The 24,359-nt window shown below is 42.8% G+C and overlaps 1 long non-coding RNA gene across 1 annotated transcript in view; it reads left to right on the forward strand.

Moving 5' to 3' along the window:
- Positions 1 to 24,359, forward strand: part of LOC145389794 (uncharacterized) — a gene marked incomplete at its 5' end in the record, with an annotated part of 54,752 nt that overhangs the window by 17,816 nt on the left and 12,577 nt on the right. The window contains one exon of the long non-coding RNA XR_013895535.1: positions 22,022 to 22,070. This is a non-coding gene — a long non-coding RNA (uncharacterized LOC145389794). The remainder of the gene's footprint in view (positions 1 to 22,021; positions 22,071 to 24,359) is intronic.

The raw sequence follows: 24,359 nt of genomic DNA on the forward strand, positions 1-24,359 counted from the left end.
CTCCGTTCTCTCTCCCTCTCCCTATTATGTCCTCCCCCCTCTCCCCCCAGCCCGAGCACTTAGGTTATTGAAATCTGGTCGGCATTTTTTCCATACACTTCGGGAAGGATGCCACTCCCACGGTATGCAATCTGCTTACTTGATACACACTCACCATCAAGACGTATACCCCCTCCCCCTCTCTCTCTCTAAAATCCCCGATATAACTCCTCTCTCAATCCCCTAATGACCAATCTCTCAATCTCCTTTCGGCCGAATTTCAACTCACCCGTCCAGATTTCAGCACTTCCTTTATCTCTCAGTCTCTTTCTCTCCTCCTCAGCCCCTCTTTCAACCTCCTTAATCTTGTAACCTCTTTTTCATTTTTTTTTTAAATAACCCTTCACTCCATCCCCTAATAACGCTTTCTAACCCCCATAACTACTCTCCCAGTCCCAGCCTTTTTCTCATTCGTTTTCTCTCTCAACACATTTTTCTCACCATTAACACACAAATCCCCTGCCCGTTGCTCCACCTACTTTTCCGCCAACAACCCCGCTCTCACAACCCTTCAACTCCCAGTAACCCCTCTCTCAACCCCTAACAACTCCTGTCTCAACCTCTTAACCTCTATCTCAGCCCCTTGATTTCTTTTCGCAAACTCCTTATCGCCAAATTCGTGGCCACCCGTCCAGAATTCAGGATGTCCTTTACCCGCACATTTCCTGGGCAGGGCGAGGGGCCTTTTTCTGTGTGGCTGTCTTGGCCTCCCTAGGCTCCCTTGGCGGCTGCTGCTGCGTCCACAAAAACCCGGCCCCGTACCTGAATTAATTTATCTCACGTTCGGGGATCATTCTTTACCCTCCCGGTTCTTTTGTTGGCGAGTTGAGTAAATCTTTCTGTAGATAATAAGAATAATACGAAGTACATGCAAGAGGACTGGAGTAAGCTGAGGTGTTTACGTCAACTCCTTCTATAGCAGAATAAAACCGTCTGCAGGTAGCCAGAATAATAAACAGGTAAAATAAGAGACTACAGTAATGGGATAAACAGTGTTCGATCCTATAATATACAGGTAAAATAAGAGACTACAGTAATGCAATAAACAGTGTTCGATCCTATAATATACAGGTAAAATAAGAGACTACAGTAATGGGATAAATAGTGTTCGATCCTATAATATACAGGTATAATAAGAGACTACCGTAATGCAATAAACAGTGTTCGATCCTATAATATACAGGTATAATAAGAGACTACCGTAATGCAATAAACAGTGTTCGATCCTGTCAGTACCAGCAGTCCTTCCTAAGCTGAATAAAACCGTTTGTAGTTAACATGGATAGCGTCAAGAAGAAATCCATTCCCGTCCCCGAATTAATTTATCTCACGTTCAGGGGTCATTTTTTACTTTGTCGTTTTCCTGCCACGGCTGAGTAAAAATCGTCTGCAAATACCATGAATAACGTGTAAGATTCGTCCCTCACATCTGAATTTATTTATCTCACGTTCAGGGGTCATTCTTTACCTCGTTCCTTTCCTGCCACGGCTGAGTAAAAATCGTCAGCAAATACCAAGAGTAACGTGTAAGATTCGTCCCTCACATCTGAATTAATCGCTTCAGCATGACGGTGTTGGGATGTTAGTGTTGGCTTGCTTCTTTTATTCTTTCTACCACCAGGCGATCTGATTCATCTTTGTGGAGACTCTTGCAACTGCTGTAACTCTCCCTCCCTCCCCTCCTCACCTCTACTCCCTTCCTTCCTACTCTCCACCTCATACTACGTACCTCCCTGGTTGGAGACGAAGGGTTAGTGCTGGGAGAAGGTGGAGTGGTGGACGTGTACTCCCTCTTTGCTCCTGACGGATTCGCTTCCCATATGAACACCCCCCCCATCCCCTTCCTTCCCTCACCTCCTCTCCGTCCTACCCATATGACCCGGGAAGGCTGGCCATTCCCAGGGGACAAGTAGACACTTCTCACCTCTCTCTCTCTCTCTCTCTCTCTCTATCTATCTATCGTTCTATCTATCTCTCGTATGCAGATCCAAAATCAGGAGGAGATGCCTCTCATGGGCCAACCAGCCTACTGCAGTTGTTTTCTTTAAATATATTCCTAAGTTTTATTTTATAATACTTATATCACAATAATAAAGGCATACTTTGCACTGACATTACTATTCACTCCTACAGAATCTTGAAAAAGAAAGAGAGAGAGAGAGAGAGAGAGAGAGAGAGAGAGAGAGAGAGAGAGAGAGCAGCTGAAGATGAGCTTCTCATATGTGTGTGTGTGTATTTGTGTGTGTTAGCAGAGTAGCCGTAGGGAAGAGGGAAGGATGGGTTGTGATAGGAAAAATGTAGGGAGTTGCTTGTGTCAAGGATGCGCACACACACACACACACACACACACACACACACACACACACACACACACACACACACACACACACACGGTTCAAGGTCGGCGGATTAGCGAACTGGGGTGTATGGGGGCAGGGAAGGGGGGAGGGGGAGTGCAGCCTGGCAGGTGCTAATGAAGAGAGGGTAAACGGGATGGGGGGTGGGGGGGATGGGGGAAAGGAGTCGTGAACGAAGAGTGACGGACAAGCCGGGGAAAAGAGAAAATATGACATTTGCCTCGCCTCACCTGTCCAGGTTTCTCTGTCCATGACTGTACGAGGATTTATGGTGTGCGTCTTAGCGTGCGTCCTGAGGTTGACGTATGCGTCTCCCTGCCCGCCTCACACCACCACACTACACCTTTACACCACACCATGCGTCTCCCTGCCCGCCTCACAACACCACACTACACTTTACACCACACCAGTTGCCTGATATTCTACCTCAGACCCCTCACATGGCCGCGTCTCCTCTAGCATTACATTCTAGCTACGTGTAATGTCAGACGATTATATGGAGATGATAGTGAGTCATAGGAGCCTCAAGTGGATGTATGCGTCTCCCTGTCCGCCTCACAACACCACACTACACTTCCCTACACTTTACACAATACCGATTACCTGATATCATCCCTGTCTTTACCCTTAACCAACACAACACCCTGTTCACTTCAGCTAGGCGTAAAGTTGCCGTCTCTCCATCACAAGCAGTGCCTCATTCATTTTCACCCTTTAGGCATCCTCCTCTTCGTCTTTCTCCTACGCTTCTCATTTACGCTCAGGTGATCTACGTATCATGAGTACTTTTACACCTTTCCTCCTCGTACGTACTTATTCCACCCTTCTCTGCTCTTACTTCCTCCACTCTTCAGTATTTCCTCCCACCTCCTCTTCCTGAACCTCTTTTGGATTTTCTCCCCCTCCCATCATCATCATAATTATCATCATCATCATCATCATCATTTCCTTTCATCATTAGCTAACTAATTCCCTCCTCTTCCTCCTTCTTCATCCCCTCCTCCTCCTTCTCCTTCTTCTTCTACTTCTCTTCCTCCTCCTCCTCCTCCTCCTCTACAGTGTCATACACCAGGTACCCTTCTACGCCTCTCACCTACGCACGAGTACCTTCTCATTCTCTTGTACTCTTACGCCTTTATGAATTCTCTGGGCGTTTTAATGAGCTTGGGATAAGGGAGAGAGAGAGAGAGAGAGAGAGAGAGAGAGAGAACATAAGAACATAAGAAGAGAGGATAACTGCAGTAGGCCGGTTGGCCCATGCTAGGCAGCTCCTAGAAGAGTAACTGAACTACTAGAATGAGATAAGGATAGCAAAGAAGAAGGCTCTCCCCCGCCCCCCAAACCCTCCAGCCGAAGCCGGCAGGAAAAAGTCAGAAAGAACACCACGCCGTATAGAAAAGCTGGCGTGGACATTTTACAGGAAAGTGTGAAAGGAGAATAGAGACTATCATTGTGTAACCTGAAAAGAATTTTTTTTTGAATTAGTATTGGTTATAAGATTTTCTTTATTCTATATCCACCCCTTATTTGTCATATGCTTATCTAGCCTATGCTTGAAACTCTCAATGGAAGAGGCAGCAACTACTTTACTATAAAAAGGTAGCTTATTCCATTCGTCTACTACTCTATTACCAAACCAATTTCTACCGATTTCCTTACTGAAACGGAATTTTTCTAGTTTGAAACCATTATTTCTAGTTCTATCCTGTATGCTCACTTTAAGTACCTTGCTAATATCTCCCTTATTTATACCATTCATCCACTTAAACACCTCAATTAAGTCTCCCCTTACTCTACGCCTCTCTAGCGAATGCAGACTTAGTCTTTTCAGTCTGTCTTCATATGACAGGTTCCGGACGTCATGTATCATTTTAGTCATTCTTCTCTGTACATTTTCTAACGAATTAATATCCATTCTATAGTAAGGACACCAGAATTGTACTGCGTAGTCTAAATGTGGCCTTACTAATGCTAGATAAAGTTTTAGTATTACTTTAGATGATCTATTGCTCACGCTTCTCGAAATAAATCCTAGGACCCTATTTGCTTTATTCCTCGCATTAATGCACTGTTGCCTTGGTTTAAGGTCGTTACTAATCATAACTCCTAGATCTCTCTCGCATACCGATTTGCTAATTTCGTTGTTATCTAAGCTGTATTTAGTATCTCCAATGGTCTTGCCTACGTTAAGTACTTTACATTTTTCAACGTTAAATTCCATTTGCCAAGTTTTAGACCATTTGGACAATGTATCGAGGTCTTTTTGTAAGTTATGGCAATCGTCAGTAGAGTTAATGATACGCCCTATTTTTGTATCGTCGGCAAATTTGCTGATGCTGTTATTGACTCCTAAGTCTAGATCATTTATATATATGATAAATAATAAGGGACCGAGTACTGACCCCTGTGGTACACCGCTAGTTACTAATCCCCAGTCCGACTTAGTTCCATTTATTAATACTCTCTGCTTTCGTCCTTTCAGCCAGGATTCTATCCATTTTAAGATATCGCCGTCTATACCGTGTGCTCGAACCTTTCTAACTAACCTTTCGTGTGGGACCCTATCAAAAGCTTTACTAAAGAGAGAGAGAGAGAGAGAGAGAGAGAGAGAGAGAGAGAGAGAGAGAGATGGGGGGGACAGTTCACCCTTATCCTCTTCCATTATCAATATTCAGGATCTCATCTGAAGAAGAGATCAAAGCCTATCTTCCCTATCAAGACAAGTTAAGTGGAAGAGAGAGAGAGAGAGAGAGAGAGAGAGAGAGAGAGAGAGATTTTAAATCTACGGTAATCGTCACTAATTCACTGCTTTATATATACATACAACATAATTGCACTAAATTGGGTAAATAAAGGCGTGACATGATACAGTATGGGCAGAATTAATACGTATTAGTGCATATTTAAATACTGATTGATATTAGCAGAGTTAATCTGTTTATCTATAGCCAGACGCCATAATTCCGTAAAGGGTAGCCGTTTGTCTCTGAGTTAGCGGTTTTACGGGGAGGAACACTAATCCTACGCCAACCCACCTGTTAACACATAGGGAACACGTAAAGGCTGGTTATATGGTTACCACCCAGCGCTGTAAATTGTTTCCTGGCTTACAGGAAACCATTAGGCTGACACTCAATGTAAAGTCGCCTAAAATGGAATGAGTAATGAAAAGTGAGAGGAAAGATCAAGTGAGCGAATGACGGTCGCCACCACCTACCACCAAACCTAATCCAACCTATGACAGCAATCTCTCAATTTTAAAAGCAAGTGTTGGGGACGCAAGATATGGCCAGCTACTGGTAGACGTCAGTGGAATAATTATTCATTCTAAATCCTCAGCGTTCATTGTCTTTATAAAAATGCCCAGTAGCTATGGCACGGTACTCCAGGAAAAATAACAAATAACCTGTGAAAGACTCATTTCGATGGAAAATATGAAAAGGCCGCGCGTGTTTGGTAATGAATTAATGAAAAACCACAGCAATACCAACCCTGATTCCACTATGGCTTAATTTTAGTGTGTACTAAAAAAAAAAAAAAACAGCAGTACCAACCTTGATTCCACTGTGGCATGTTAATGTGTACTGCCGAGAGTCCCAGCCACAAGAATGTGTATCACTTAAACATATTAATGTCTTGTTAAATTGGTGTAAACCATAACCGCATTATTTTCAAACCTAGTTCCACCGAGTGCGAACCGTAATGGAAAATAACACACGGGATAGAAATTAGACGTTCTTTATCTTAAACAGTGTTCGGATCTGCACACTGATCGTTCATCTCTGCAGCTCGCCTTCCTCTTTGTCCTTCATTTCCATCATATTGTCCTGAGGCTGTTTCTATCATTCACATCCCCGATAACTAAGGGTGTATCTTTTGTACTATGAATAGTGAAACAAGACGAAGACATCCCCAACCTCTCTCCCCTGCCACAGCCCCCCCACCTTCCCCCCAGCCCCTTCCCCTCCTCCAGTCTATTCTTTCAAAGGCGGAATGAACAAGTGCGGTTGCTTAGTGTGATTAAATATTGTATTCCAGTAATTCTTATCATCTTTTCTTAACAGACTCATCGTGTTATAATTTAATATAGCTAAAAACTACACATAACTGAGCCGTAAAAAGTGGCTTATTGACTGTAATTATTCTTGCTGTAAATCTGATCGGTAGCAACTTCAGTTGAGCTTGTGCATCGCGCATGTCTGTAGCATCAAGTGTACCAATGCTTCCGATGCACTCAGTGATTGAGAGGTGATATTTAATTTTATTTTCTAATATTAGTTGTCTAGGCTTGTGAAACTCTCAGAACCACTTTGTATTAATCCCGAAATGCAGATAGATTAGTCAGTAGTTTGTGTGGTTGTGTTTGATGCTTGTGGATTACGTAGCACGTTGGATTGTTGCAGGTGAGGTTACTGACTTGTGACACGAGACGGTTGGCACACCTGCGTTGCCCACCACGTGCCAGCTGCCCTGCTCCAAAACACTTTTTCCCGTCTCTTCACGCAGGTGGCGTTGCAGAGGAAAGTATTCTTTAATTTGTGTGTGATATGCGTCTTGTCGTGATCTCCGAGAACAAGAGTGACTGTGGACCTGATAGCCTCGCTCTGGTGTGAAGAGACGGGGCCTGACTGAGGTCCTGAAGACTCTAAGGTGAACTGCCCGGCCGCCACCCCGACACCACCGGCAAGGTCAGCCATTTTGATCGTCCTACATTTTGTAAGTGCAGGCTTCTTGATAATTACCTCATACTGTAACTTCCTTACCGGTTTAAACTGATTGCATTCATCATGTTGTTATTATCTGGATGTTCTATGGAATTGGGGAGGTATTATTATTATTGCTGTACTGTTAAATCATCAATTACGATAGTTAACGCTTACCTAGCCTACCTGCCGGCTTGTGTCGTGCATGTTATTGTCTAAATGTGATAATGACAATTTAGAAATGATTAGCTGGATTTTATATATTTTCTTCCCCCTCCCTTATATTCACTTTCTTCCTCTTCTTCGTCTTCTTCCTCTTCCTCATCTTCCTCTTCCATCTCTCCCTGTTTCTTCCTCTTCTCTTTCTCTTCCCCCTCTTCCTCTTCTCCCTCTTCCTCTTCTTCTTCCTCTTCTCCCTCTTCCTTTTCTTCTTCCTCTTCCTCTTCTTCTTCCTCTTCTTCGCCTTCATCCTTTTCCTCTTCCTCTTCCTCTAGCTGTTCTTCCTCCTCTTCATCTTCTCCCTATTCCCTCTTCCCCTTCTCCCTCTGTCTCATCCTCTTCTGCTTCCATTTTTTCTTCGGTCTTCCTGTTCCTCTTCTTCCTCGTTCTCCTTCCTCTTCTTCCTCGTTCTCCTTCCTCTTCTTCCTCTTTCTCCTTCCTCTTCTTCCTCTTCCCTTTCCTCTTCCTCTTTCATTTCCTCTACCCCATCTTTCTCTTCCCTTTCCATTTGTTCGTCTTCCTGTTCCTCTTCCTCTTGTTCTTCCTCTCCCTTTTCTCTTCCTTCATTTCGTCCTTCCTCCTCCTCTTTCTCTTCCTCTTCTTCCATTTTTTTTCTCCTCCTCTTCTCGTTTCTCATCCTCTTCCTCCTCTTCCTTTCCTTCCTCCTCTGCTTTTACCTCTTCCTCTTCCTCTCCTTCATCCTGTTCCTTTTCCTCCTCTTCCTCCACGTCTTCCTGCTATTCTTCCTCATCTTACACCTCTTCCTTCTTCTCTTCCTCCTTCTGCCTCTCCTTCCTCCTCCTCTTCCTCCTGTTCTCATCCTCTTCTGTTCTTCCTCATCCTCTTCCTAATCTTCCTCCTCTTCCTAATCTTCCTCCTCTTCCTGACCTTCCTTCTCTTCCTCTCTTTCCGTCTTTTTTTTTCTCTCTCTTTTTCATTCATCTCATTTCCTTTTATTTTCTACTTTCTTCTCTTCTTTCCTCTTTCTCTTTGGCTCCCTTTTTCTTCTCCATTCTTTCTCCTTTCGTTCCTCTTCTCTCCATTTTTTTCTTCTCTCCTTCCTTCCGTTGTCTCCTTCCTTCTCATTTATTTCTTCTCTCCTTTCTTCTCTCTCCTTTCATGTTCTTTCCTTTTCCTTCCTGCTCCATCATTCTTCTTCCTTACCTCCCCTTTCTTCACTCCTTTCTTTTCCTTCTTTCCATTCTTTTTCCCTCCAGTCTTCCTTCTCTCCTTTCTTCTTTTTTCTCTCCTTTCGTCGTCCTTTCTTCCTTTTCCATCATTCATCTTCCTTACCTTCTCTTTCTTCTCTTTTCCATTCTTCATTCTTCTCTCCTTCTCTCATTTCTTCGTTCATCTTTCTCCTATATTCTTCATTCTTTCTTTTTTCTTTCGTCTTTCTTCTTTTTCCTTTGTTTTCCTTATTTCTCATTTCCTCTTTTTCTTCGCCTTTGCTCTTTCTTCGTTCTAATTTCTTCTCCTTCTTTGTCCTTTTTTGTTTCCTTTCATCTTCTTTATTTTCGTTTCTGTTCTCCTCCTCCTCCTCCTCCTTCTCCTCCTCCTCCTCCTCCTCATCATCATCATCATCATCATCATCCATTTCACTCCCCATCGAAAGAAAAATACCAAACGAAATGTTTCCTGAAAACAGGCAGATTTTGAAGGGACTCTGTTGATAGATTTCCTAACTTTTACTATCCTGTTCCTGGCTCTGGATCCCTGCCGTCCCATGTATTTGGGCAAGAGAGTTAGCCTAATATGATGGTAATTCTGTCAGTTAACACTCACTCCCCTTTGTTAACTTACTTCGGCCCTTTTGGTTGGATTCACAGTCGTCTTTGGTGATGGTAGGAGGAGGAAGGGAAATGGTTTGAGTGGAAGGAGGAAAGAAGAGCTAGTGGAGAGAGGAAAGGGGAGTTAGGAGGAATGGGAGGTGAACTGAGGGTAGGGAAGAAGTGATGCCAAGGAGTTTGCTGAGGAGAGGAAGGAGCACTTGAGGAGCAGGGAGTGCGGTTAAGTTTTTGGAATCAACTAGTTCTTAGCAAGCCGAATAAAGTCGACAGGAGAGAGCCAGACCGAATTTAACACCTTTTCTACGTGAGAGCTGCCCAAACCTAAAGTATAATCATGTGTGAATAACAAATAAAATATGAAGGACGTCATCATTGGGAAGAGGTTATGGAAATTGCCTCCCCTAAGCCGAAGAATATCAGTCAGTAGCGTAGGTAAGATAAACACGAGACGTCACCTCCATTAGAGGCTGATGTATATATTGCCATCGTAGGTAATGGGGTAATTGAGGTAGAATACAACACCCTGAATATGAGAACTCTTCTGAATAAAATTATCCGGAGTTAGCCAGCATAAAATGAATAGAGATCATCGTAGTGACGGGATTAAGGCCTTTCACGGTACTGTGTGTTAGTATTCCATGTGTAATCCACTTGATTGAGGATATATTGTGACGCGTAGTCCTAATATTCTAAGTGCATTATTACATTTCCCTGACATTAAATCCTTTCGGTACGATGACGTTCAGCTTATTTTGTGTTGTTGCCGCCACTGTTTCAGGTGAACCCCTTCAATATGGTTTGTTACGTGTGGCCGATACACAATGCTTATATTCATATGTAATATTCAGAATCTTTAATATTCATTTATTAGTACCATGCGTAGCATTCTGTGAACGAGTTTATAAATATGAGACTGCAGGAAACAGCCTGGCCCAGCTGTGTGTGGATGTTTTTAAGAGCTGTTTCGAACCACCTTCCTGTATCTGCTCACTGAAACTGAAACTGAAAATGTTTTATTTAGCCAAAAACATGTCTACATTAAGAACAATAAAAAACATGAATATTTCATTGGCTGAGAGTTTTGAGAGAAAAACTCTCGTAAAAGGCACCTGATTTGTAACTCTTGGGTTGCTGCTCTCTGTTTTGGCTATTTTAAAAGTATTTAATAAATTAAAAAGACAAGCAAACCTAACACAAATAAGTATATAGGCAAGAACACTCACCAAAACAAACATTCACACCTACAGTAAGCAACAATAATCGTGTCGTGAAATTTGATGAAAACATAAGCTAACGGGCTAAGCGTCTGATACATTCGGCCGTCTGTCATACAGACGGTTCATAATGTTTCACGAGTTACATTTAATCTTCGGACAAAACCGCAACACTACTACTGTTGCTCACTGTATATTCACAATATATGCACACTCGTACACTTGTATGCAGGCATGCCTGTATTCACAATACATGCATGCACACACACATGCACACACACACAAATGCATACTTGCATTGATAATACACATACCTTAATACAAATGATCATATTCACATTCATTGTACAGTCATAAGCAGATTAATTTTCTCTCCTGAATTTTTTTATATGTAGCATAATATTAGAGGGATTGAATTATTTGTTTATATTGTTGTATGGAAGAATACCTTAGGGTAGCTGAGGAGCGATTTGTTGAATAACTATATACGAATACATACGAAGTATTGAATACTGAGTTAATTACTTTATTGTCCTGGCACTAATAAACCATAATTAATTGAGACCATACACCTTGGGGGAAGCAGCCTAGGTATATAGATGGATAGATAGATAGTGTATCAGTGCCTGTGTGTATCAGTGCCTGATTGATTCAGTGCCTGTGTGTATCAGTGCCTATTAGTGCCTGTGTGTATCAGTGCCTGTGTGTATCAGTGCCTGTGTGTATCAGTGCCTATTAGTGCCTGCGTGTATTAGTGTGCGTGCATGTGCTGATCAGTGCTTGTATCAGTGTTTGCGTGAATGAATATATGCGCACTCTTTCAGCCTCTTCCATTTTGGACTGAAAGAATCGTTCCATTTCCTCCACTTCCAAACCCCGCATCCTCTCACGTTTACCTCATTCAGTTGCATGCACTCACCTCTGCATCATGTTCTCTGTCTCTGCCTCCTTCTCTCTGTCTCAGTCTCTCTCTCGGTCTTTCTACCCTTCTCATTACCTGATTTCCTCTCCTCAGTTTTCCCTGTCCTTGTAACTGATCCAATCTCTCTCTCTCTAAATCTTCCTCAGCCTGTGCCTCCGTCTCTCTGTTAGTCTCTGCTTCCGTCTGTCTCTTTCTTTGTCTGTTTTGGCAGTTGCACTTAATGTGAAGAGTTTTGAGATGTCATAAGTTGAATAAAATCTCCTGGTAGTTGCAGTAATTAAATCTAGTAGACATCGTATTGAAGGGGTTCATTATAGTGTGGATACCGACAAGCAATTTTATTCATTTAGGAAGCAACCTTTCCTAATTGAAAGGGTGAGCTTTAGTCTTCATATCCCCCTCATTACTGTTAGGTCATCGGATTGAAGGTTAGATGTCATAAGCTTTTGGGCCATATAATATGTGACTTGAGATTTCCTAACACCTTTTCCATAGCGAATTATTTTGTACATTACACCTTGGTGTCATTCTGAAGGTTACTGATGGAAATTATGTCTATATCAGGAAACCATTTACTATGTTGGGTTGTAACCATATAACCAGATTTTGGCTCCTGGTGGGTTAGTGGGTAATTGTGATGTTCCAATTGGATTGAGCGGGTGAAGGTTTATATCCAAGGAGTGGTTGGGGTTGATTGCTTATGTAATGCCACTCAGGAATGAGTGAGGCTGGTCACTCTCATCTTAAATGTCGGGACCAGTTGCCTAGCCCCGGGCTCCTATGCTCCACATGGGGCAATGTAGGATTGGATGATGGATGGATGGATGAATTATTATTAAAAACATCTTGCATTTGGTATTGCCAAGTTATTTAACTCATGTTGTCTCCAGATGATAATGTTCTTGCTGCCAACAAGCTACTTTTGTTAATCAAGGTTTGAAAGGAAAGAACTAATGTATAGTATATTTTCAGGTGTGTGAGTTGACTGAGCCATGGAAACCGCCTACAGAGAGGGAGCAGGGGGGGAGAAGAAAGCCAAATTAATACCAACCAGCTGCCACGTTAATACCAGCCAGCTAGCCTGGACAGGAAACCAGAAGTTCCCTTTCTCCTACGATCCACCATCCTCCTCATTTGGCATAGGGAGTTGAGGGAGAAGGAAGGGGAGACTGAGGATAAGGTAGGAATGGAGAGGTATATGAGAGGGGGGGGAGCAGTGAAATGGCAGGAGACAGGTTGACTTGGAGGCAGTTTGTTTGTGGCCACCCCTTACAGGATTAAGGCGTCCTGCTATAGGTAGACAGGTAGTGTAGATTTATTCAAACCAGAGACCAGTATCTCATTTTGGTGTGTGTGTGATTTTTTGCTGAGCAGATAGATGATGATTGGATGACATTTGTATGGGGGAGTACATGATGAGGGTTGACAGCACTTATTTAACTTGAAAAGTTGGATGGATTATTGGATGGTTTTTATGAAATGCATGTGTGTGGATAGTTATGCCTGTGTTGTGGTATCAGGATTTCAGGGGCTTGAATGATGTGTGGGGATGTGGCCCATTAGGCATGCCATTGAGACTTAGAGTAGTTCTCGTTATTCTTAAAGTAGTTATTATTATTACTATTATTATTATTTGTGGTAGGTGGGGGCGCTCACCATCCACTCACTCGATGTAGCGCTGTTCTCGGGTGTCTGCCCTTTCCTCTCCTCCATCCTTCTTTCCTTCTATTCTCTTCTGTCTTTCTTTCCTTCATTCTTTCCTTGTCCTTCTGCCTACGGGTGACTTTACACTCCCTCTTCTGTCTTTCTTTCCTTCATTCTTTCCCCTTCCTTCAGGCTGTGGGTGACTACACTAAGTGACAAGTCAAATGGTTTCCTGTGCACCAGGAAACCATTTACTATGCTGGGTTGTAACCATATAACCAAATTTTGGCGCCTGGTAACTTAGTGGGTAATTGTGATTTTCCAATTGGATTGAGCCGGTGAAAGTTTATATCCAAGGGGTGGTTGGGGTTGATTGCTTATGTAATGCCACTCAGGGATGAGTGAGGCTGGTCACTCTCATCATAATTGTCGGGACTAATTACCTAGCCCTGGGCTCTTATGCTCCACATGGGGCAATGTAGGATTGGATGATGGATGGATGGATGAATTATTATTGAAAACATCTTGCATTTGGTATTGCCAAGTTATTTAACTCATGTTGTCTCCAGATGATAATGTTCTTGCTGCCAACAAGCTACTTTTGTTAATCAAGGTTTGAAAGGAAAGAACTAATGTGTAGTATATTTTCAGGTGTGTGAGTTGACTGAGCCATGGAAACCGCCTACAGAGAGGGAGCAGGGGGGGAGAAGAAAGCCAAATTAATACCAGCCAGCTGCCTGGACAGGAAACCAGAAGTTCCCTTTCTCCTACGGTCCACCATCCTCCTCATTTGGAATAGGGAGTTGAGGGAGAAGGAAGGGGAGACTGAGGATAAGGTAGGAATGGAGAGGTATATGAGAGGGGGGGATCAGTGAAATGGCGGGAGACAGGGTTATTAAAGTACTTATTATTATTACTATTATTATTATTTGTGGTAGGTGGGAGCGCTCACCATCCACTCACTCGATGTAGAGCTGCTCTCAGGGGTCTGCCCTTTTCTCTCCTCCATCCTTCTTTCCTTCCATCCTCTTCTCTCTTTCTTTCCTTAATTCTTTCCTCATCCTTCTGCTTACAGGTGACTTTACACCCCCTCTTCTGTCTTTCTTTCCTTCATTCTTTCCCCTTCCTTCTGCCTGTGGGTGACTCTACACTGAGTGACAAGCCAAATGGTTTCCTGTACACCAGGGAAACATTTACTGTGCTGGATGGTAATCATATAACCTAATTTTTGTGCCTAGTGACTTAGTGGGTAATTGTGATGTTCCAGTTGGATTGAGCTGGTGAAGGTTTATATCCAAGGGGTGGTTGGAGTTTATTGCTCACGTAATGCCATTCAGGGATGAGTGAGGCTGGTCACTCTCATCTTCGATGTTAGGATCAACTTGCCTCATTGGCCGATGTAGGATTGGATGATGGATAATTTATTATTATCATTATTATTATTATTATTATTATTATAACCAGTTAAAGTACCTCATCTTACATGGGGGGAAAAGTGCAGGATTTTTTTTTTCTTTTGGCTGTGACATCTTTTATTTTGCCAAAGGGACCTGTAGTATGGGGCCTTCTGCTGATGTCATATAGTTTACACTTGCTACCACCAGACTGTTTTATTCATATTAGGAGACAGCCCTCTCTGTGAAGAAATTAAGTCTATCTACAACCCCGTTTCCTACTACCTATTTATCTAAACTGCTATCTTTTCATATTCAGTCTTGAGTAGTAACAAAAGAGTAACACAAGAATAATACTAGTCATTAAGAATTATGTAAATAATGCAGAACCATAGGATTGTCATGTTCTGCTGCAGTCCACAATCTTCCTTTCTGGGAATAAGGAAGTACATGAGGGACTATTACCAGGGAATTGAGCCAGACAAATGATGTAAAATGGATTTGTTCCTATTTGTTCTCGTGTACTAGTAGCTGTAGTAGTTGCAACCCCAGGCCCATCAGAATATGAATTCAGTGGATGGCAGGCTGAGTTACCCTTCTGTAGTGCACCTTTCTCCTGTTGGGGGATAGGGAAGGCAATCTCCCCCCTTTCATCCTAGTAGTGCCACTCCAGCACCAATACATTAAGAGTTAACTAAGATCTGTATTGAACACCTCCACAGACAAAGAGTTAAATTATCAACAGAGCTGAGATTATCTCCTAAAAACCTGCCACATTTTCAGGGGCTGCCTGTGAAACTCGTGTTGATGTTTCCGTTGTTGCTGTGTTGGTGTTACCACTGCCGACGGGGTTAGTGATGCTGCGATTGATGTCGATGCTGCGATGGGCAACAATGCTACATTGGGGTTGGTGCTGCAGGCTCCTTGTAACACAGTGGCCTTTAACCTGTGGGGAAATTAACTGGTCAGAAGAGGTTACCCTAGGCCATCTGTCTTCAAATCTTATCTACTGCTACTACTACACCTACCACTACAACTACGGCTATTACCGCCCTTCTGAAAAGTGAGTATAAAATTTTTGTTTGTCCACCTTGACTTGGCAAAGATTTGTGTCATTTGCAGGCCAATCCCCAAAGCCCTGAAGCATAGTAAGACAAGGATGGCAGTAGTATGACTTTCCATCCTTTCTAAATCACTCTTAGCCAAGTTGAGATGTACAGAGTATTACAGTTGCTCCCCTACTTATGGAATTTTAATTGAGAATTCCTCACCCCATCCTTGGGTGGGAAAAGGAGGCAGAGCTGTTGATAATGATAATGCCTAATGATGAGAGCTAATGATAATGCCTAATGATGATAATTAGGATTAATGGCAGTGCCAGGCTCAGTAGGCTAAGTAGATCTTTCCACCACTAGAGTATACAGTGCCAGTTAACTTAATCTAGGTACTCATATTACTTGCTCATTGACAACAGCGACAATGATGATGATGCTGATGATGATAGGATAGGATGCTGCAGTGCCAGGAATCAATCCCTGGCACTATGAGGCCATGAGCTTTGTAAGAATAATACCACAAGACCTAATAAAATCTCAAGCCTGAAGGGTGGTGGAGTGACTATTGTTGACTGCTTAGTAAGATTGTTGAATGTGTGCTTTGAGAAAGGTATGGTGCCAATTGACTGGGCAAGTGCTTGTGTGGTCCCGTTGTATAAAGGCAAGGGTGATAAGTATGAATGTACTAGCTTTAGGGGTATAAGTCTGTTGAGTGTTGTAGGTAAGGTGTATGGTAGAGTGTTAATTATGAGAGTTAGAGAGGGTACTGAGGGAGTGATTGGTGATGAGCAGTGTGGCTTTAGGAGAGGGAGGGGATGTGTTGATGAGGTGTTTGCTGTGAGACAAGTGTGTGAAAAGTATTTAGCGAAAGGTAAGGATGTGTTTTGGGCATTTATGGATTTAGAGAAAGCGTATGATAGAATTGATAGGGAGCCTTTGTGGACTGTTTTAAGATTGTATGGACTTGATGGTAGGTTACTAAAAGGGGTGAAAAGTTTTTATGTAAATAGTAGAGCGTGTGTAAGAGTGGGAAATGCTGTGAGTGATTGGTTTCCTGTGAGAGTGGGGCTGCGACAGGGATGTGTGATGTTGCCTTGGTTGTTTAATATTTACATGGATCGTGTTCTAAGGGAGGTGAATGCAAGAGTTTTAGGTGGAGGTCTGAGTCTGGTGAATGTTGATGGTGGAGAGTGGAATCTGAAGCAGCTGCTGTTTGCAGATGATACTGCACTGGTGGCTGATTCAGAGGAGAGATTGAGACAGTTGGTAGAGGAGTTTGGAAGGGTGTGTGAAAGGAGGAAATTGAAAGTAAATGGGAAAAAGAGTAAAGTGATGAAGTGTACTAGGTTGGTAGATGGTAGGGGGATGAATATAGTTTTGAATGGTGAGTTGCTTGAGGAGGTAGAGTGTTTTAAGTATCTAGGGTCACATGTTTCTGTGGATGGAAGAATAGATGCAGAAGTGAAGTTTAGAATAAATGAAGTAGGAAAGGTGCTGGGAGGAATGAAAAAAGTGTTTAGATGTCGTTTGCTTAGAATGGATGTAAAGAGAAGGCTGTATGAGGGTGTTGTGGTACCGACTGCATTGTATGGGGCTGAAACATGGAATATGGGTGTAGCAGAGAGGAAAAGTTTGAATGTAATGGAGATGAGGTGTCTGAGGAGTATGTGTGGAGTGACGCGTATGGATCGAGTGCGGAATGATGAAGTGCGAAGGAGAACTGGAGTTGTTCGGCAGATGGCTGGTAGAGTTGAGCAGAGGGTGTTGCGATGGTTTGGGCATATGGAGAGAATGGATAATGAGTGATTGGTGAAAAAGATAACTAGATCTGATGTGAGAGGTGTAAGGCTGAGAGGAAGACCACAAATAGGATGGATGGACAGTGTGAAGAGAGCGCTAGATGCAAGAGGGACGTCTGTTGAGCAAGGAAGAGTGGCTGTGTGTGACAGAAATGGGTGGAGAGAAATTGTGAATGAATAAGTGATGATGCAGCCCTGAGGGGATATCCTCCCCCATTTGGTCTGATCAGCTATTTCATGTCAGGTGCGGGTAAGGGGATGAGTCTGTTATGATGTGGCAGGGGTAAAGCAGCTCTGCTGTCGGGCCCTGCTGCGGATGTCACTGATTGCATTGCGCAGTTGACCCTTGTGCAGTATGGTGCGGTGAGGATCTATCCGTTCTCCCCTTTGGGGCTAAGATGCGAATGAACGTCTTTGAATGGATGAGTAAATGGGGAGTGTGTCGTCCTGTCTCGGCTACCTTCCTTTCCTTGGGGGAAGCAGCCTAGGTATATAGATGGATAGATAGATAGTGTATCAGTGCCTGTGTGTATCAGTGCCTGTGTGATTCAGTGCCTATGTGATTCAGTGCCTGTGTGTATCAGTGCTTATTAGTGCCTGCGTGTATTAGTGTGCGTGCATGCGCTGATCAGTGCTTGTATCAGTGTTTGCGTGAATGAATATGTGCGCACTCTTTCAGCCTCTTCCAATTTGGACTGAAAGAAGCGTTCCATTTCCTCCACTTCCAAACCCCACATCCTCTCACGTTTACCTCATTCAGTTGCATGCACTCACCTCTGCATCATGTTCTCTGTCTCTGCCTCCTTCTCTCTGTCTCAGTCTCTCTCTCGGTCTTTCTGCCCTTCTCCTTACCTGATTTCCTCTCCTCAGTTTTCCCTGTCCTTGTAACTGATCCAATCTCTCTCTCTCTAAATCTTCCTCTGTCTCTCTGTTAGTCTCTGCTTCCGTCTGTCTCTTTCTTTGTCTGTCTCGGCAGTTCCACTTAAGGTGAAGAGTTTTGAGATGTCATAAGTTGAATAAAATCTCGTGGTAGTTGCAATAATTAAATCTAGTAGACATCGTATTGAAGGGGTTCATTATAGTGTGGATACCGACAAGCAATTTTATTCATTTAGGAAGCAGACTTTCCTACTTGAAAGGGTGAGCTTTAGTCTTCATATCCCCCTCATTACTGTTAGGTCATCGGATTGAAGGTTAGATGTCATAAGGTTTTGGGCCATATTATATGTGACTTGAGATTTCCTAACACGTTTTCCATAGCGAATTATTTTGTACATTACACCTTGGTGTCATTCTGAAGGTTACTGATGGAAATTGTCTATATCAAAACAATAAACGCAACATACTAAAGAATCCTTAAGGTTTAATACACATAAATCCCTAAAAAAAAAAAAAAAAAAAAAAAGGGGGGGGGGTGCTATGAAACCTATGTCGCTTGGCACTGCGTCGGGAGTGTTTGTAAAGATATTATTGACTGACTTTAGTAAGTGGTTTGTGAGAACTGGTATGTATGTATATGCACTTGAATGTCCACACGTACTTGCTGCTTCTATCTGTCTGTCTATCTATCTGTCTATCTATCTATCCATCATGCTATCTATTATGATTCGTAATTATAATATGGAGTCCTGGCATATACACGCTACGTCTCCAATCCTGGCTGAAAGAATTAGGGGGTGTCAGTGTGGGTAGCACACAGGTCTGCATGTGTATTCTATTCACACGTACACACACACATGCTACTCTACATATTCTGTTTACACACATGGTACTCTTTATGTGTATTCTGTTAACACATACAAACACATACGCACACACACACTACCCTATGTCTGTCCTGGCCTGAGTGTATGTAAGTGTAGTCTATTCATAAACCCACACACATAAACAACTACTCTGTGTGTCCTGGCCTTTGTGTGTATGCATGTGGATATCAGCCAAGTACACACGTTTGCGCGCACACACACACACACACACACACACACACACACACACACACTACTGTCCTGGCCTTTGTGTGTGCATGTGGGCATTACTCAAGTACACACAGCTTCAAGCGCACACGAACACGCACGCACACACACACACACACACACACACACACACACACACACACACACACACACACACTACTGTCCTGGCCTTTGTGTGTGCATGTGGGCATTACTCAAGTACACACAGCTTCAAGCGCACACGCACACGAACACCCACGCACACACACACACACACACACACACACACACACACACACACACACACACACACACACACTCACACACACACACACACAAAACCACGTCCACCTCCGCGATACTTGACTTTGGAAGGACCGACCAACAAAAGACCGCAATGCATAAACCACTTTGACAATGCAGTAAATTTAGGCGTTTCGACAGGGACCAAGACTTTTACGAGAGAGTGAAATAGGGAGAGAAAGACTGAAGCCAAGACGTAGGTCACAGAATCAGATGGGAGGAGGGGGTTGTGTTTATAACGCTCTCTGAGTCTTATTTTAGGCCAGTCTTGCCTAACTTATCCATATTTGCTCGAACTGAACCTGGCCTAACCTCGAGTGACCTAATTCAACCTAAAATAACCCAAACTAATCTAACTTAACCTCACCTAACCCAGTCTAATTGTATTTAACCTCACTATCTCACGTAATCTCCCCATACCTAAACTAACTAATTCTGACGCAGCCTAACTGCATCTAACCCTGCCTAATCCTACCCAGTCTCACTTAACCATACCATACCCGACCTAACGAAACCCACTCAAGCCTCAAATGACCAAATCCAACCGAAACCTAACCCAGCCTAACCCAACCCAATAGAACCCAACCCAAAATATATCAAAACCGAGCTATTCTAAAGCAATCTAACCTAATCCGTCTATATCTAGTCGAACTGAAGCCAACCCAACCCAAAATTATCTAATCAGACCAAACCCTGCCCAAAGTGACCTAACCTAACTTTCGGTCGCCCATAAAATCGCTATATAAGAAATTATGCTCTCTGAAAGTCTACGCGTGTAACAGTCCAAGTTTCGCCGGTTCTGTGTACAAGTAGAAGATGGTGTGTGTGTGTCTGTCTATGTGTGTGTGTATCTGTGTGTGTGTGTGTGTGTGTCTGTGTCTGTGTCTGTGTGTGTTTACGGTGTGTGAGTTGTGTTCTGTAAAGAAAAATTTATACTCTCTCTCTCTCTCTCTCTCTCTCTCTCTCTCTCTATATATATATCTTTACTCCAGTTCAGTTTAGAAGTGCATGTGTAAGTCTGTGTCTGACATTTTACCATATATGTCTGTTTGATTCGCCACGGCTTCAATATATCAGCTTGCCTGGTCATTACTTACAGCCTCGTATCTGCATAATAAACCGTGAAATATTTAATTTGCGAACCGTGGCAGGGATACGAGTGATAAAGAGGTAGGATAAGAGAAAAAGAGCAGAGAGTAAAACAAAAAAAAACAGAGTATGAGATAAAGAGAGCAAATGACTGAAACAAAACGCAGAATGGCATGAATGGGGCCAGAAAAAGTGAAAGAAAGAAGAACGGTAAAAAGAACACAGGATAACAGTAATATACGGCTTGGATAGGTAGCTCTGAGGTCTGATTAGGACTATGAGGAGTGCAAGCATAAGCAGACGAGACTACGTGGTTCAGAGGCTGATGAAGGCTATGAGAAGACCATGCATGATTTGAGAGAGTTGTCATCGTATAACCAGACAGGACGTGTAAGACTCCCAGTGTGGTGTGTGTAATCAGCAGTTAAAACCCTTGCACGAGGGAGGTCGGAATCTAAAAACATGCTCTTGACACATCACTAATAAGAGGAGTGTAATAGATAATAAACACCGTTGCACGAGAGACAGGTGGGAGGCTTTGAAAAACATACCATCAACAGATTACCAATAGGACGTGTGTAATAGACACCCATGTAACAGACACGAGAGTACACCCTTGCCTGAGAGGTGGGGATCTGTAAACACACCAGTGATGTTATCAATTGGAAGAGTGTAATACACAGTAAACCTGTTTACTTGAGAGGAGGCGGAAAGCTTTAGAAACACTCCAGTGATATATTAACATCCATATTAAAGAAAGCACTGAGATATCTATTAACGCTTGCCTTAAAAGAATGAACCTGAGTCTGTTATCTCGCAGCCACATACGAAAAGACATAAAACAAGGCATATCCAATGACTTTCAGTACAGCAACGTCTCTTCAAGCTTATTCTTACTTCAGACGATTTTATTCAACTTGGGCAACGTATCTGCTAATGAAACTTGGGCAGGATATCTGGTAAACAAGGCCGTATCTACTGCAGTTTTTCTAATTCCAGTATTTTCCACGACGCTCTTATATAATCGTCCACAGAGCGAAATCAACTGAAAACATTTGCTGTATTCCGGAAGAAGGAATCGTATCTATAAAAGGAACTGTTCTTAAGCAGTTCACCTTTAGTCACACGAAACACGAAACATACAAGCATATAAAGCTGCAGTAACACAAAGCACAAACAAAATATATAAAACAGACGAAAAACGGAGCAACAGTTACAGAAAACACATGGAACACGAAGCACACATGCGCTCACACACACACACACACACACACACACACACACACACACACACACACACACACACACACATGTATACATAAAATATTCACACATTCACTCACACGTGCACCAGGCAAGCATATATATAAAAAAAGATGTTAGTGTACACCATGCATGAGATAACATGTACGTGCAGAGATATTCGCAAATTGGAATGACAATTTTTTATGCCTTATTCTGAGAGAAATCCACATTTATAATATTAGTTTTATGTAGCCATATAATGTGCAGTTATAGTAATAATTCCATTTTCCTTGCAGGGACAGTGTGTACCGTCCTCCTCTGTTTTCACCCATCTCAGGATCTTTGGTGAGTACAATGAATATTGAGAAAACTACTCCATTATATAGCACAGTACCTAGTAAGTAAGTCATTGATTTATAATAAGTTAATTCTGATAAATATGATGAGTATGCCATTAGTTCGTCCATACATACTTAGATATTTGGGTTTATATATCAACATAGGAACTAGATGAGAGTCGTGTTGTCCTGGTTATAACCCATAAAGTACATGTATAAGATATCGTTACAGTACGTCTTAATTCTGATCAGTGTGACAGATATGCCATTAATTCAGACATTATGTTAACCATTTGGAAGCTTCCAGTGTTGCTGTTTGCTGATGATACAGTATTGTTGAGTGAAGATGAATGAGAGTTGCAAGGTTTGGTGAATGAATTTGGGACAGTGTGTAGGAGGAGGAATCTGAAAGTTAATGTAAACAAAAGTAAAGTTATGGTGTTTGAGAGGAATGAAGTCACAGAATGTGCAGTGAGGTTGGATGGTGAGGATATGGAGAATGTGAGTGCATTCAAGTACTTGGGTAGTGTGATGAGTAAGGATGGAACTTTGGGGGATGAAGTGCGTGAAAGGGTACAACAGGGAAGGAAGGGTGTTGGTTCACTGAAAGCAGTGATGAGAAATAGGAAGGTGAGTATGGAAGTTAAGAAGTCACTGCATGATAGTATTGTGATCCCTATCCTGACGTATGGAAGCGAGGCGTGAACCTTGCAAGAGGGGAACAAGTCAAGATTGAGAGCAGTGGAAATGAGTTACTCGAGAGGAGCATGTGGAGTGACATAGAGGGACAGGTTGACGAATGAAGACGTGGAGGAACGTTGTGCGGTGGATGTGGTTGTGGTTGAGAAGATTAGGAGAAATACACTGAGGTGGTTTGGACATGTGGAGAGAATGGAGAATGATAGACTGACTAGGAGGGTGTATGTAGGTGAAGTGGAGGGAGGGAGAGGGAAGGGTAGACCGAGGATGAGGTGGAGGGATGGAGTTGAGAGGTATATGAGGGAGGGGGGGGTGATTTGGGGGGAGGGTAGTCAAATGATGGGTGACGGCGACTTGGAGGCGTTTTGTCTGCGGCCACTCTTTGCGGGATTAGGGCGTCGGGCTATAGATAGATAGATAGATCTATCGGTGGATAAATCAATAATTATATGGTGTCACGGTAGGGTTAGGTTCCATATTACGTCACCCTTACCAGCTTACTTCGGCATTTGTCAGGTTAATATGTATAATACATTCACTGTTATGTCCATCCATCTCTCTCATTCTCCTCATCTCACCCTGTTTACTCCCCTCTCATCATCATCATCATCATCATCATATTTCCCAGTTCTGTATTATATAACCATCTTTTTTTTTTTTTTTTTTTTTTTTTTTTACATACTACATAAATGTAAGATGTGTTGTACTTCATGAATATAGGATATGGCTGTATGATAGGCCAGCCAGTTGCAAGTAATGGTGTGTGTGTGTGTGTGTGTGTGTGTGTGTGTGTGTGTGTGTAATTCACCGGGTCAGTCAGGATCACTTGATGGTCGTGATCGTCAGCTTTTACCCTCCCGGAAGGGAGCTGAGAGCTCATATAGTCCGATCTAAGGGCAAGGTTGTGACCACACACGCACACACCAGTCCCCTTGCTCAAGGGGGACAGTAACCACCCACTTCGTCAGTGAAACTTTTCGCAACGTTGTGTGTGTGTGTGTGTGTGTGTGTGTGTGTGTGTGTGTAAACTTAACCCATTAGCTGTGGTGGCTTCTCTTCAGTTAACATAAAATCGCTTACTGTATGCTGAAGTATATATACATATATATTTATTTTCCGGTCACAGCGTTCATCTAGCACGTCATATACTGTTCAGTTCTGCCGAGTTGCTCTTAGCTGAACGTATCGATGTAACGTTAGCCAAAACAAAATACCGTCTTTGTAACTAATTCGCATCTTACAGTTTCGATATCTAATCTCATTGTTCGTACATCACGATACTTTAGGCAGACAAGAAAATAATCTACCGAAATAGAAAACGCTAGTTACATGGATAACTGATATATTTTTCGTTCCTGGACTAGGCACATTTTACCCCTCTCCTATTCTGTCCTACTTTAGCCTAAACCAACCCATCCTAACCTACTTTTCTCTGCCCTACACTACCCTACCCCAGCCTACCCTGCCCTAGCGTTCCCTACCCTATCCTACCGCTGAGGTCTCCTGTAGGGATACTCGTTCTTCGGTTTTTGCCAGGCTTAGGGAGGTGGAGGAGATTAAGGTGTTGGACATCCGTTCTGGGGGCGGAGAGACTTAC

Source organism: Coenobita brevimanus, unplaced genomic scaffold, assembly GCF_032717465.1.
Source record: "Coenobita brevimanus isolate Jiangsu-jjx unplaced genomic scaffold, ASM3271746v2 jjx.HiC_scaffold_2125, whole genome shotgun sequence".
Classification (NCBI taxonomy): domain Eukaryota; kingdom Metazoa; phylum Arthropoda; class Malacostraca; order Decapoda; family Coenobitidae; genus Coenobita; species Coenobita brevimanus.